The sequence below is a fragment of the Onychomys torridus genome, chromosome 7 (assembly GCF_903995425.1).
Source record: "Onychomys torridus chromosome 7, mOncTor1.1, whole genome shotgun sequence".
Taxonomy (NCBI): Eukaryota; Metazoa; Chordata; class Mammalia; order Rodentia; family Cricetidae; genus Onychomys; species Onychomys torridus.
The window spans coordinates 78,322,913-78,338,763 of record NC_050449.1 but is presented as its reverse complement, the minus strand read 5'-3'; positions in this window follow the sequence as shown (position 1 = coordinate 78,338,763).

Genomic DNA, 15,851 nt, shown 5'->3' with positions numbered 1-15,851 from the left:
TCTTCTTTAATATTATAACTATAATTCTTGCTTGATAATTGTTTTGTTATATGTAATTGTACTATGTAAAAGTTAAAACCTTCCTTAAAAAAAAAAAAAAAGAAAAAAAAGAAAAGGGGAAGTGCTGTGGATATCGCTCTGTGTAAATAAAGTTCTGATTGGCCAGTGGCCAGGCAGGAAGTATAGGCGGGACAAGAGAGAAGAGAATTCTGGGAAGTAGAAGACTGGAGAGAGACACCACCAGCCGCTGCCATGTAAAGCAACATGTAAAGACACTGGTAAGCCACAAGCCATGTGGCAAAGTATAGACTAACAGAAATGGGTTAATTTAAGATAGAAAAGGTAGATAACAAGCAGCCTGCCACGGCCATACAGTTTCTAAACAATGTAAGTCTATGTGTGCTTTCTTGGTTGGGTCTGAGTGACTGTGGGACTGGCGGGTAAGAGAGATTTGTCCTGACTGGGCCAGGCAGGAAAACTCTAACTACAGTGGTTTAAGATTCTTATGTACCTTCTTAACTTTATCTTAAAGAAATCAAAACCAAGCCGGGCGGTGGTGGCGCACGCCTTTAATCCCAGCACTCGGGAGGTAGAGGCAGGCAGATCTCTGCAAGTTCGAGGCCAGCCTGGGCTACCAAGTGAGTTCCAGGATAGGCGCAAAGCTACACAGGGAAACCATGTCTCGAAAAAAAAAAAGTGTCAAAACCAATATTTAGCTGTGTAGAAAGTTAAAGCACTTCCAGGGGCTTGTAAAGATATAGGTACTGTGCTGGCTGGTTTTATGTGAACTTGACACAAGCTGGAATTATCTGCAAGGAAAGAACCTTAATTATGAAAATACCTCCATAAGATCTAGCTGAAAAACATTTTATTAATTAGTGATTGATAGAGGAGGACCATATGTGGGTGGTGCCATCCTTGGCCAGGTGGTCTTGGGTTCTATAAGAAGCAGACTGAACAAGTTGTGATGAGCAAGCCAGTTAGCAGTGTTCCTCCATGGCCTCTGCATCAGCTCCTGCCTTGAGGTTCCTGCCCTGTTTGAATTCCTGTCCTGACTTCCTTCAATGATGAACAGTGATCTAGAAGTACAAGATGTACAAAACCTTTCCTCCTCAAGTTCTTTTGGTCATGGTTAAATTATCACAATGGTAACCCTAACTAAGAAAGATACCAAAACCTTTTCTATCAACAAATACAGGCATTTGTTGGGCACAGTAGGTGTAACAGAGGCGGCAATGGATTTCTTACATGACTAAAAACAGTTAGTCAGATTTCAGAATGCTTTCCACTTGGGAGATATTATTAGATATTTTTATAAAACTAGTCAACTAGGACTTTTTTATGAACAGAAAAGAGTTGTAAGAGACATATGATAGAAATTTCTAGCACTTCACATTAAAATTCTCTCAATTATACCATAATATGCTTTCAAAGAATTAGGTTACTAATTTGTTGATGTGGAACATAACTGAGTTCAAGTCTTACATTTTTTGGTCAAAGTTCCAAATATCTAGCTCTAATTTCCTTCATATTTCAGCCCTTTAATATGACAGGATTTTAGTTCAATGGTGTCTAGGAAAAATAATTTATTTATGCATTTAAGTTTTTACCATTATCTAACTAATGGCAGTTAGAATATATTGAGCATTATGAACAGTTCAGCTGCAAGTGACATTTCTAATACAAATGAATCCTGAAGCTGAGAATATTCAACTCAGTTAATCCAAAGGAAGACACAAAAGATTCATGGAAGTACAAACACACTGAAAGTTTGTAGAATTACTTGTGAAGCAGAAGTACCACAAAAAAATCCATGACAATTGTGATCAGATATGTTTAACTTTACTCAGCTTGGATATTAGTGTTAATGTTAATAGTATGCACCTGTTGTTGCTATGAGCTACTAACCTATTCTTGCTTACTCTCACAAAAGTTAATAAACTTTGCAAAAACCTTCTAGAAGCAGTGATATCTATAAACTACAGCAATGATCCACAATACCAGGTATCACTAAGACACTTATATCTTTGGATGTAACCAAAAGCTGTATAATAGGATTTAATGTCTCTTCAATAGTGTGTGTGTGTGTGTGTGTGTGTGTGTGTGTGTGTGTGTGTGTGTAAGTGTGTTTGATTGTGTAGGCCAGCAGACAACATTGGGTGTCATTTTTCAGGAGGCATCCACTTTAGTTTTGGATGTAGGGTCTCTCCTTTGCCTTGAGCTCACTGAGAAGTTTAGGCTGGCTACTACTTCCCTAGTGCTGGGATTATAAGTACATGTCATCAACTGAGCTATATCCACCAGCCCAAACCACACAGATGGGCTGTTTTTAATTATAAGGAATTTTAATTTACATTTTAATGAATCACTGAAAATCTTATTGAAAGAACTGAGTCTTTTAGAAGGTATTTAAAATTAGAAAATAATAAACAGCTACGATAGATATTGTTTGCATCAAGTCAATCTTTTCCTCATTTTTATTAGTTCTTTGAGAATTTCATACAATGTGTTTGATCATATTCGTCCTCCAACCCAACTCCTCCAACATCCATGCCCTTTTCCTTGCCCACAGAATTGTATGTCTTCTCTTTTCTATAAACCATCAAGGGCAATTTGTACTGTCCATATACTTTTGAATGTGTGGTCTTCCAATGGAAACTTTGTTGACCTACCAAAGGTCACCTTTAAAAACAAAAGCTTAATTCCCTCTTCCCAAGCAGCTATCAGTTGCCAGTAGCTTCCCAACTAGAGGTGGATTTCATGCCCATTTCCCCTTTCTATGTTAGTGTTTAGTCTGACTTGAATCTTAGCAGGTCTCGTGAATGCTGTCACAGTCCACCATGAGTCCCTATGTGCAGCCCTTTTTCTCTCTTGACAGGAGAATCTGAGATATAAATATCTATATCTATCCTATTTAGGACTAAGAATTCTGCAATCTCGTATTCTTTGCTCCTTGATCAGTTTTGGGGTTCTGTATTAATGCTCATCTTCTGCAAATAGAAGCTTCTCTGATAATAATTGAGAGATGTATTAATCTGTGTCAGGTTAAATTAAGAGTCAGTGAGTCAGTTTAATACTATGTCCAGTTAATAAAGTAATTGTAGTAGTTTCTCCTCCTAGGATTCTGACCCATCTCTCCATAGGTGTTTGTTTTGTTGTTGTTGTTGTTGTTTTGATCCTACAATGGTGTCACTATAGCTTTCAACTTGTGGCATGGGATTTAAATCCAATAAGACAGTGGTAGTTACTCCAACAATATTGGTGTTGGTATTATTTATACCAGTGAATGTTTTACCAGACCGGTGGTTACTGTAACCCACTGGGCTCACATCTAGGTAAGACTGATGGCTATTTTTCTCCTCTGGTGGAGTACACAGCTTCTTCCAGCAACGTGAAAGTTAGGTAGTAGGGATGAAGCTTCAATTGAATAGAAGCTTGATTTCTCTATGTCCCGTGACTCAATTATGTAGCATTTTCATCAATAGGATCTTACTGTCAAGTTTTGGATGGTAACCAAGAGCCATGGCTATAGGCTGTAATATTTGGGACGTCTATGGGACTCCACTGGGCTTTTTATTTGTTGTCCTATTATAGGGTAACTCCATTTAAATTGATTATACACACACACACACACACACACACACACACACACACGCTTCTACAATAGTAGACTCCCATATAATTTAACATTCTCTTCTATCTTGTCTTTTAAATATTTTCCTGTAAACAAGAGGCTATAATGACATCAGCATCGTGTACAGTGAATGACACAAAAATGCTCTTATAAGAAATGGCATCGCTATTACATGAGGGGTGTGAGTACAACTAATTCTTACAGTTATTCATCCTATTTTATTTATGTGGGTATTTTGCCTTTTTGTGTATCTGTGCATATATATGAGTTATAGACATTAGTGATCTGCCGTGTAGGTTCTGGGAATTAAACCTGGGTCTTCTGGAAGGACAACAAGTTCTCTTAACCAATGAGCCAACTCTCCAGCCCCACAGCTGGTTTTTTTCCTCATCATTTTCATAACATTTTCTCTGAGATTATTTAAAAACTAGTTTATTAGATTAAAAAAGTAATCATTCATGCTACTGTGATGACTACTTCATTGTATCTTCCACTCGACTAAGAGACTGTATGCTTGTTTGTACTCATTAAGAATCAAAGAATGTTAAATGATATAGAAATTTCTATATATTTCATCTTTTCGATAAACATACCTTAACTTTTTAATTTTAACAATATTTCTATAAATGCACTTTGATGAAACTTTTGGCTCACAGATTAACAATTTCAAATAATTTCTTTTCTTATTAAATTAAGAAATATCTGACTTTAAGCCTTCCAAGCCTTATTTTTAGTCATTTAATGTGAGTAATAGTTCTGGAAAAAGAAGTACAAAGTGATTTGCTCTTTTTCTTGAGGTAAAATGATCTGGTGATTCAGATTTTAAATTACATTCAGTCGGCTGTATTGTAATTTGCATCTCAATGACACAGTCATGGTTTGTATAGTGATGGAGTGAATCTGAGTCTTTGCTTGTTTTTGCCAAAATTTTAATGTGAAATAAAAGCCAGAGATTTTTTTGTAGGCTTACAAAATGTAATGGATACACATATTACAATATTTCCCCAATAATCTTAAGTATAAATAAATAATGTTAAAAGTGTTATTACTTAGAACAATGGGGCTCATGGGTGGGATGCATGGTATCTGTGAACATATATATCTCATAAAACCTTAAGGAACCCAAATAGAGTCATAAAATACTTTCATAAATGTTTCTATAAAGTTGGGTGTATGCTTTTCTACTTGTGTGCTTTGAAAATTTCTAGTAGAGATGTGTAGAAATAGAATTGAACCTGGTCTTTAAAATGTAAAATAAATGAATTCTCTTCAGTGCTCTCAAAGCCCTATGAGGGCTTGTCTCTGGCCATTCCTGGTGCATTTCTAAGAGTCTCTTTTTTCTTCTCTGGAAATTGGCTACTGACGACCTACAATGGAAAGCCTTACCTCATAACTTATCTTGGGGCAAATAATTGATACTTGACAGATAAAATGTAGATGTCTGACATGTTGGAAATTTGATAATTTATGTGACACATGAAAATAATAGCAGTATCAGAAAAATTAAAGGGGTGTAGATTTAAGAGATTTAGGTTTACAGACTGATTTTTTTCCCAGTATTTTAGCTTTTTTACCTTGAGGCAACCTCTAGTTCTTAGTTTCATCTAGTGAAAATACTAAAGACTACTGTATAGTATGCTAATATGAGTGACAAACTCAACAGTTTTTTCCCTGGAGAAGCTGCCATATAGTACTCATAGGTGGCCCTACGCTTGCTACTGAATATTCAGTCAGCATTCTGGTATGGTATTTCCTACAATATTTGTAACCAGCAAAAGGTAATAATTTTATTTAATTTTTAATGTGTTTTATCTGTTAAAAGTGATTGATCATAGCAATGGGGAGTAATCAGGCTATAGAAGGCTCTTGTAGGGTTCTGTTCCTGAAATTTATAGTTTATTTATTTAAAAGACTGAACAACTATAACCAGTTCAGCAGTCTTTTACATTTCATGTTTATTTATGTCCATATTGCTCTTTTTCATTGAAGACAGAACCATGGGATGTGAGAACAGAGTAATAGCATTTACTGAAGATTGTTTATGAATAGTGACCCAGTTTAGTTATTCCCAGGCTCGGTAATCTCTCAGTGTATCACTGTGACCAGCAATGATGTCTGGGTGCTGTGGAACACAGTGGATGATGACACATTTCCTAAGCCTCTCTCTTGCTGAATGTAGCCAAAATGCTGCACATGAATCTAAACAGATGTTCCTGTTGTTTAGGCCGATGAAGTTTATAGAGTGCGTGTTTATCTTTTAAAAGAGAATGTGGAGAGTTCATTCAGTTTTGAGATCCAATCTTTCCAGACATTGGAGTGCCTAGTAAAGTTTGAACAGAAACTGGAAGAACATATGAAGTCATTTGGGGGATGTCAGAAATGATAGTCCTTTCCTAGTGGGTAGGAAAGAAACAAGACACATGGAAGTTGTTTGGGCCTAAAATGGTTGATATTCCAAATGAGAGAACATAGAAAACAGTTTATGTTTTAATCGATTTATTGTGCCTTCAGGATAAAGGACATATAGAAATCATTCCCAATGTTAATTTGGTGCATGTAAAATAAAAGCATCAGAATTACCAACACGTATTTTTTTTTAAATGCAAGTTTCCCGTATCATTAAGTGATTCATCTCTGATTTAAAGTGCTGGCCACAGGAAATGAAGTCTTTACTTGTCCAATTCAGGTTTGCAGTCTAACAGTTTTAGCAGGGGAGGCAGATATAAGAGTCAGTTACCATGCAGCACTATGAATCATGTGGACAGCCTTTACCTGTGGAAATCTGTCTTTTCTTTACCATGCATCAGATCACATTCTGATATTGGAAGAATTCGAGTTAGTGAGAGTGAGAATCCTTTTGTTTGGAGTAAACACAGAAAGAAATGGATAGATGTCCTGGGCCCTTTCAAGTGTCTGTTTTGCATCCGTCACGGAGCATGTCGGGGCTAGGCCAGCAGTGATCTGTGCAAGAAGGGCTTTGTGCTTGGTCTCATGCTTTGGTACTGTTTTGAATTTATTAATGCTTTTTCATAAAAGGCCCCATATTTGCCAAGTTATATTGGGATCCTCATGTTATATTAGAAAAAAAAATATTATATCATCCACTTTTAAGATAGTGGGACAAAATCCTAGGACTATCTGAGAACAGTTGGTGCTGTCTGGACCTGAGGTGAGGATTCAGTTAAGGAATGTGGCTGCTGAGAAGGAGTCCAGTAACATGGGAATGTCTCTGGAGCACCAAGGTTGCAAGCAAGCCTCAGGACAGCTTACTAAGCAAATTATTTTAAGGGCATGGTTTTAACTTTGTCTTAATTCACCACCTAAAAAACACAACCTAATCCTTAGGGTGATAGTGTAGGCCATGATGGCCTTTACTGTGATAATCATCACTCATAGAATCCTAAACCACAGAAATATATGATCTCACAGTTCTAAAAGCCAGGAGTTCAAAATCAAGAGTCAGAACTGACTTCTGCAGGCTCTGGAGATGCTGATCCTGGCCTTTCTCCTTGGCTTCCTGTGCTTGCTGGAAGAGCTTCAGTTCTGTGGCTTGCAGATGTATCACGCCAGTTCCTCCCTATCTCCCATGCACAGTGTGCTCTCCCCTATGCCTCCTGCTCCAAATTTCCTTCCCCTCTGAGGACTCCAGTCAATAAGTGAGTTAAGGACCATCTTCCCAAGTATGACCACATCTTAAATTCATCACACTTTCAAAGATTTTATTTCCAAATAAAGTATCATTCAGAGGTTTTTCGTGGACATAAATTTTAGGGAGACTTTGTTCATCCCATTAGAGTTACTAATACTCTTTTAAGAAATTATTTTCCTACTTAAGTTTTTTTCCAATCTTGTTCTATTGTTGCAACCATGAACAGTGATGTATACAGGTATTTTCTGCAGCAATTTAGATTAACTGGGGTGGGAGGAGGTATTTTCAAAGTTAAATATGACTTGTGTGTTGAATAATAAGTTTTAAATTTTAATTAGTTTTTTGGTATGTATGTGTGTGTGTGTGTGTGTGTGTGTGTGTGTGTGTGTGTGTGTTTGCACATATGAAGGCACATGCATGTTGTGGTACATGGAGGTCAGAGGACAACTTGCAGGTCTTGGTCATCTCATTCCATCATGTGAGTTCAAAGTATCATTAGGCCACCCCAAATAACATCTTTAATAACAATAAAAAGGAAAAGTACATGGATGGTGTGGTAGGATAATGCTCTTGTACACTGTAAAGATTTGTCACTTGAATTGGTTTAATAAAATGATGATTGGCCAGTAGCCAGGCAGGAAGTATAGGTGGGGCAACCAGACTAGGAGAATTCTGGGAAGAGGTAGGGCAGAGTCAGGAGTCGCCAGCAAGACATAGAGGAATCAAGATGAGAATGTCGTTTTGAGAAAAGGTATGAAGCCATGTGGTAGATAAGATAAGAATTATGGGTTAATTTAAGTTTAAAAGCTAGTCAGTAATAAGCCTGAGATACCTACTAAGTATTTATAAGTAATATTAAGTCTTGGAATTATTTAAGATTTGGCTGCTGGGTATTTTGGAACAGGCAGGCAGGCAAGAGAGAAACTTCTGCCTACAGGATGGCACTTCTATGATATGAAGTCACCAAGGCTAATGGGTAGCTAGAAATTCTCTGTCTTTGAGAATCAACATGTATGGAGGATGGAGAAACAGCATAGAGTTGGAGGATTTTGGAGATGAAGGACTAAAGGGCTATTAATGAGCTGGTAAGGTGGCTTTGTGGGTAAGGCACATGTCTCTAAGCCTGATAACTTCAGATGTATCCCCATAACCCAAATGGTAGAAGAGAACTGACTTCTACAAGTCGCCCTTTTGGGCATATAAGTACACACACACACACACATACACACACACACACACACACACACACACACACACACACACACACATACACACATACACAGAGTGATATATTGTATACCCTAATACCCTAATAAACTTTCCTGAGCGTCAAAGGACAGAGCCAACCACTAAATTAGACATAATGGTCAGGCAGTGGTGGCACACACCTTTAATCCCAGCACTTGAGATCTCATGCCTGTGCTTGGGAAGCACATATGCCTTTTGTCTCAAGAAGTAATATTGCAGGGCAGAGAAAGGTATATAAGGCCTGAGGAAACAGGAACTCACTCTCTTTAGGTTGAGGATTAAGTATGTTGCATTTCGCCCACCCATTCACCATGTCTAAACCATGGGCTGTGGATTAAAAAAAGAGACAAAAGACCGCGTGTCATTCACCCCAGCAGAAGCCAAATGCTTTTTATTGAAAGAGGGAGGAAACCTTAAATACAGGCTTACAGCACAATGGAGGAACCTTGGAGGGCAGAAGTTCTCTAAGAATGTTCTACATTCTTGCATCTAAGGCATCTAAGGTGTTTACACTAAATGCAGGATACATGAACAAAGGACCTCCATGAGCTTTCAGCAGAAGTAATGGCAGGGAATCAGCATAGGAAGGACATCTGGTTAGGGTCAGCAAGCTAGGCAACAGTTACCCAAATTGGGGGGCCAGGCATCTACTAAGTAGAGGTAAGTACTAGTGGCTGTCTGTTCTGCTTCTCTGATCTTTCAGCTTTCACCCTGATATCTGGCTCTGGATTTTTTATTATAAGACCATCTAAGATTTGAACAACAACAACAACACACACACACACACACACACACACACACACACACACAATACATATAGTAAAAAATTAAAGCCAGAAGTCTGAAAGGACCAGGGAAGGAGAGGATTCCTTGAATGGATGTAATCATATGGTGGTTGTAGTCATTGGCAATCTTCACAGAAAAGTGACTTGAGGATATTTATGTTTTTGGAAAATTTCTGAGCAGAAGTAAGAGGCCCAATGTGAAACAGTTTGAAAGAGAAGAGATTAACGAAGAGAAAGTAGTATATAATATAGGAACCTTTATTCCTTTGGGTGAAAGCACTGGTGATGGAAACACAAGGGTTGATTGAATCTAGAATAGATGGGACAGGTGAGCCTTGAGAAGCAGTAAGCAAGAGGGAGAGAATGATGTCAGGGATGGATAGTAGTTTCCTTGTTCTCTGAGAATTAACCAATTAGGCATTACTCTAACCATTTCAGTCATCTGAGGAATTTTCTTTGTATAATATTGGTTCTATTTACATTTGGGGACAGAAAAGTCTTAGTTGTATATGTGAAAAGCAATTTCTGATAAATCAAATTCCTTTGTTAGCCTCTCAGGATCCCTGAATCATAGACAGGAGTGCCACCCTACCTCTAGTTATGATCATTAAAAATAGCTCCAGATGGGGAAACCTACAGAGACAACCAAACCAAACTAGTAGGAACTCATCGAATTTATTTAGATCAACAGCTGTGGAGCCTTATGGAACTGGACTAGACCCTCTGCAAGTGAGATAGCTGTGTAGCTTGATCTGCTTAAGGGGCCCCCTGGCAGTAGGATTAGAATCCATCCCTGGTGTACAAGCAGTCTTTTTGGAGCCCACTACCTATGATGGGACACCTCTCACAGCCTTGAGGCAGGAGGAGGGGCTTGGACTTGCCTCTACTAAATGTACCTCCCCATGGGAGGCTTTGCCTTCTTATAGGAGGGAATTGGCGTGGGTTGGGAGGGGGAAGCTGTAGGGGCAGGAGGAGGGAAGAGGGAGATCTTTGGTATGTAAAATGAATAAAAATTTTTTCTTAATAAAAAAAATATATAGCTCCAGATAATGCCAAAGGTCACTTGCAGACAAAGTTGTCCTGTGTGGAGAACAATCAGGCAAATGAAAGGCACAGTTAGTTTAAGAATGAAAGCCGTCAGTCTATTTCTACAACTTGTAAGTCTGTGGTTTCCAGAGTTCGTCTGCTTAAAGATGTTCAAGTGTGGTTGGAGGTAGAAACTGATGGTTTTGTGGGAAAATCTGGTATGTAAACCTCAGCTAGAGATTACTTAGCTTACACATGGAGGAGAACTTGAGTAAAGAGAAATTAACTGAAACGCTTCAGAGGTAGAGAAGATCTGAAACAGACATCTGGCCAGGGTCTCAGTATCCACGGTGTAAGTAGAAAACTATGAGTTCACCATAGAGACTGGCGCTCCTCTTTCTTCTGTGATTCCCAATGAAGGTACCTGAGCAAACACCCTGCCATCAATTAGTAGTCTACAACAATAAAGAAAACAAAGAAATGCTCCAGGCATGCAAAGGCAATCTTTAGGCTACTTTCCTAAGTTGGTAAGAATCTGTGAAAAGAGGAAGAAGTAATTTAACTACATCTTTAAAACAAATGTTTTCCTACTTTCATCTTGAAAAGAGTACTAGAAGAACAGCTGAGCTTATTTTCTACGTTTTTGGTTGTATTCCCATGCTTCTCAGAGATTTTGTGTATTAACATTGAAAGTTAGGACTTTAAGTACGTTTAAAAAATATTTTTAACCATAGTATATCAAACAATTGAAAAAAATTAAAATCTCTCAGGAAAATAAAATACATAGCCTTACAAATAATGGCCTGAGAAACTGAACAAATAATCTCCCAAAAACTAACCTTTAGCCAACTTAATGCGACAAAAGCTCTTCTCATTGACTTAATAGAAGTTTTTTTTTATATATTTTATTGTCTTCAAAATCACACAAGTCACGTACAAATATGTTATTGTTGCAAAAGATTCAAAGCACACAGAAAAATTTAGAAAAAAAAAATGCTCCTCCACTTTCATCCACCACTTGCCTCACTCTTCCCTCCTTTTCCCAGACATAACAATGCTCAAATGCTTGGTGTCCTGGCAGCTATTCCCCTGTGCCAGACAATGATCACCCACTATGAATGTGGGGCATTGTTCTGTAGCTTTCCAGATCTTGGAAGTATGAAAGAATTTTTAGCACCATAGAAACACACACACACACACACACACACACACAAACACACACAAGATTTTCTTTAAATTAAAAGAGAATAAGCTAATAAAATTAAACCAATCCAACATCTGTCACAGAATGAGAGAGACTACACACCAATCATTCAGTGAATGACCACAGTCTTTGAAACCCACCTTCAGGATACATTTGGTGATCAGCATGTTGAATTCTAAAGTCTCAGTAGTTTCACTTGGTAGCTAAAGAGACAAATGTCATCCTTCATGGTACAGCAAGAGGAGACCCTGAGAATGACTTCTATTTTGCTTGAATATATATACAATTTATTATTATTATCATTATTATTATATAGGGGTGTGTTTAGAGCTAGCATCAGATTTTCCTGGAAAGAAACATGGAGAAATAATTATTTTCTTTGTAGTTAAAAGAAAAAAAATACTTAGCCAAGTCCTTATTCTCATTATTTCTATTCCTGACTCTACTCAGGGAAGGACTGGACCATTTCCTGCTCACAGACTGAGTTGGCTAAGGAGGGGACCTTCATGTTTAGCTGATAATTTCTTCTTTTGTTCTATAATTCTAATCTAATCTCTATGTGACAGCTGAATGCAGTGAAGAGTATCTACAAGTACTAATTAAAAAATTCCTTAGATGTGCTGCCCCTAAAAGTCTTAAGTTCAAGCCCTTCATTTTTACTACTGATTTTCTTCTTTAAGCTGATGCCATCATGGTAATACCACTCATTATCTTGATATAAACATGGAGTGTTTTTGTATTATCTGAGGAAATTTCTGTTTATATCACATAGAGTGGTTCCTAAATTAATCTTAAAGATTATCTTACTCTTTACTTTCATTTATCATATAAATCACATTAATAAACTGGCTGCATCTTTCTGGATAAACTTCCCCTTTGTTACCCTTCTTGTTTCATAGCTGATGAAATCTTTCATCCAGATCTTATTACTCACCTCCTTGAATGTTAGCATCCTCTTTCTCAGTGAAATCAACTGCTCTTAGTACCTCTTCTTTCCCAAGTCAGTCCTGATTATTCTAATCTATAAGGAAGATAATAGTCTATGGGTAGAAAGTCCTGGCTCAGTGTTGTGGTACCACTCCCTTTTTCTTACACATGATTCCTGAGCCAGCCATGTGTCAGCTTGACTTTCCTCATCTATAGAGGCAGGACAGAATGCTGTCTGCTACACTTACATCCCTGTGTTTGTTTTGAGGCTGGGAAAAGAGAAGAGTCTACTTAAAAATGTTCATAGAACAATCAATGCAGTACTGTCAGACCCAGCTTGGGATGTGTTTGTAAATCCTAATTGAATCTATAGTGTCCAGTCACCATTAGCGGCCTCCACAAGCTTCATTTCCTAAGACAGACAGGCTTTGGAAGAACTTCCTGGCTTGGAATTATGTTCCTGCCCTTTGCTCTTCAACTCCTCTCATCTCAGAGATCAGTCAGCACACGTAGGTCAGGCTCCAGGGGACAGGTCTGAACTTTGTGATTCTGCCACTGTTGACAGAAGTGACAGATTCATAGGATAGGAAACGTCCCTGGCGGGAGCTAACCTGAGCGTCCCCATTGGGAATTTGACTTTTGACAGAAGACAAAGTCTCTTGTCAGTGGATCCCTCCTCTTGAAAGAACCATCACCTTTTTTCAAGTGAAGGAAGTCATGGCTGCGAAGGCTCCCAGCCTCACTTTGCTTCATATTCTCACTGAAGCCTATTGAATACCTGCTTGGGTTCTGTGAAATGCATACATGAAAAATAATACCTGCCTCATAGGGTTTTCTGGTATGCCTAAAATAGTACTTTGTTAAGTATTAGCCATTAATATCATTATTTTATATTACTATTGAATAATATCAAACAATCTCTAGCATACATAGTAAGTAATTGGAAATATCAGTTATGATCTTAGGAGATTCAGTTTATAGGGCTGCAATATAATGATTACTTACAAATACAATTCACTTAGTATAAAACTAAACATAATTATTTGCTATTATTTGTATCATTCAAATGTTATTTTAAATGACAGACTCTGTGGCCTAGTTTGCTTATTGTTGCTGCGCTAAACACCAAGACTCAAAGCAACTTGGAAAGGAAAGGGTTTATTTGTCTTCTGTGTTCTCATCACAGTGGATCATGGAGTGAAGCCGAGGCAGGAACTCAAGCTTGTCAGGAACTTGACACATCATGTGTCAAACATTTCTACTAAATGAGTGTATAATGAATTTATTTTATTTTGATTTTTTTTTTTTTTTTTTTTTTTTGCTTTTCTGAGATGGAATTTTGTTCTGCGGCCTGAGCTTGTAGTCCTTTGGCCTCCTGAGTGCTGCAGTTAGCAATGTGAACCACTACACTCAGAGGAATGACTTCCTTTAGGGAAAATGTCTGAATGCTATCAATTAATTTTCTCTTTAGAGATAGATGTTTAGGTTTGCCGAGTTCTTCAAGGAATTGTAAGAAACCACTTTAGACTCTACTTTTGTGAATACCGTTTTGTCTGTTTATGGAGAAGAGATCTGCTGTCGCAATAGCTCAACCATGAAGCATACTTAACCTTGGTAAGTTATAAACAATAACCACAGAAAAAGCTAAGCTGCTAGCTATCACACTCCAAGTTTTTCTGTTCCCTTGACAGCATATTATGTTATCAAATACTGAAGTATTTGCCAATAAGATGTTATGAGCTCATTTTAAGTTACACTTTATTGATTTTTACTAAAAATCATTTGCATATGTTTATTGACAATTTATATTTCCTCTTCTATAAATGCCTGTTTTCCATTTGCTCATTTTGTGTCTGATTTACATGGTCTGTTTAGAGGCGGATTCCTTCAGAGGCCCAAGAAATATATTATTTTCTTTCTTAGATGCACAATTTCTAATCCTGCATGAGTGAAAATGAGTTCTTCCAGAACAATCAAATGAGAATTATAATGGACTCTTAATTATAAATTTATACAGTGCTTCTCAAAGTGATCTCAGAAGCATCAGCCACATGGAGAATTTTTTTAAAAAAAATATAACTGTATTAATTCTAAGGCCATCTCTAAAGGACTTAGCCAGAAACTCAAGGGGAAGGTTTAGCAAGCTGCAATTTTGTTTAACAAATTCTCTTAGTGATTGAGTAGCTATGCTAGACCATTCACAGAATAAAAAGTTAGTAATCTTAAAGCTGTGTTAAGATTGGGATTAGAATTGTCTTTTTTAGTTAGTAGTTAACACTTAAAATTGTATTGGTGCATACATCTCTAGTTGCAAGGAAGTTATGGTGAGTCTGAAAAGCCAGTCTCCAACATATTACATAATTCCATTTATAAGTATCCTTGAAGTGTACATAAGACCCTTAAATAAGGGAGTGCTGGGGATGTCTTTCTGTATGCTGTGAATGTGTCATTCTAATTGATTGATTAAATAAAATGCTGATTGGCCAGTAGCCAGGCAGGAAGTTTAGTATAGGCGGGACAAGCGGAGAGGAGAGTTCTGAGGGTGGAAGGCTGAGGCAGGAGACACTGCCAGCTGCCACCATGAGAAGCGAGATGTAAAGTCCTGGTAAGCCTGAAGCCTTGTGGCAACTTATAGATTAAGAGAAATGGATTAATATAAGATATAAGAACTAGATAGCAAGAAGCCTGCCATGGCCATACAGTTTATAAGTAATGTAAGTCTCTGTGTGTTTACTTGGGTCCAAGCAGATATAGGACTGGCAGGTGAGAGAGTTTTGTCCTGACCACGGGTCCGGGAAGGACTGGAGAAAACTCCAACAACAAGAGAGGGCATTTTAATTTTGTCTTTCTGGATCTGGGTTACTAAACTCATAATAGTTTGCAGTTCTATCCATTTATCTGAAATTTTCATTTTCTTGTGTAGCTGAATAGAATTCCATTGTGTATATGTACCACATTTTCATTATCCATTTATCAGCCAATTCACATCTGATTTCCATTTCCTACCTATTGTGAATAGACCAGCAATGAACGTGGCCAAACAAGTATCCCATAGTAGGCCACTGAGTCCTTTGAAGAACATGCTCAGGAGTTGTATAGCTGGATCATATGGTAAATCTATTTTTAGCATTTTGACAACCCTCCCCACTGATTTCTATCATGGATATAGCAGTTTTGCAGTCTCAACAACAGTGATTGAGGACTCCTGTTTCCATACATCCTCTTAAGCTTTTACTGTTTTGTTGGTCTCAGTCCTTCTGACTGTCGTAAGATGAGCTATATATAGTAAATGAACTCAGGAAATATGTGCTCCTCCCCAAGGTGTGTGGGTGCAAATAAAGAGGCCATCAATATGATCCCCTTCAATTGTTAAAATGA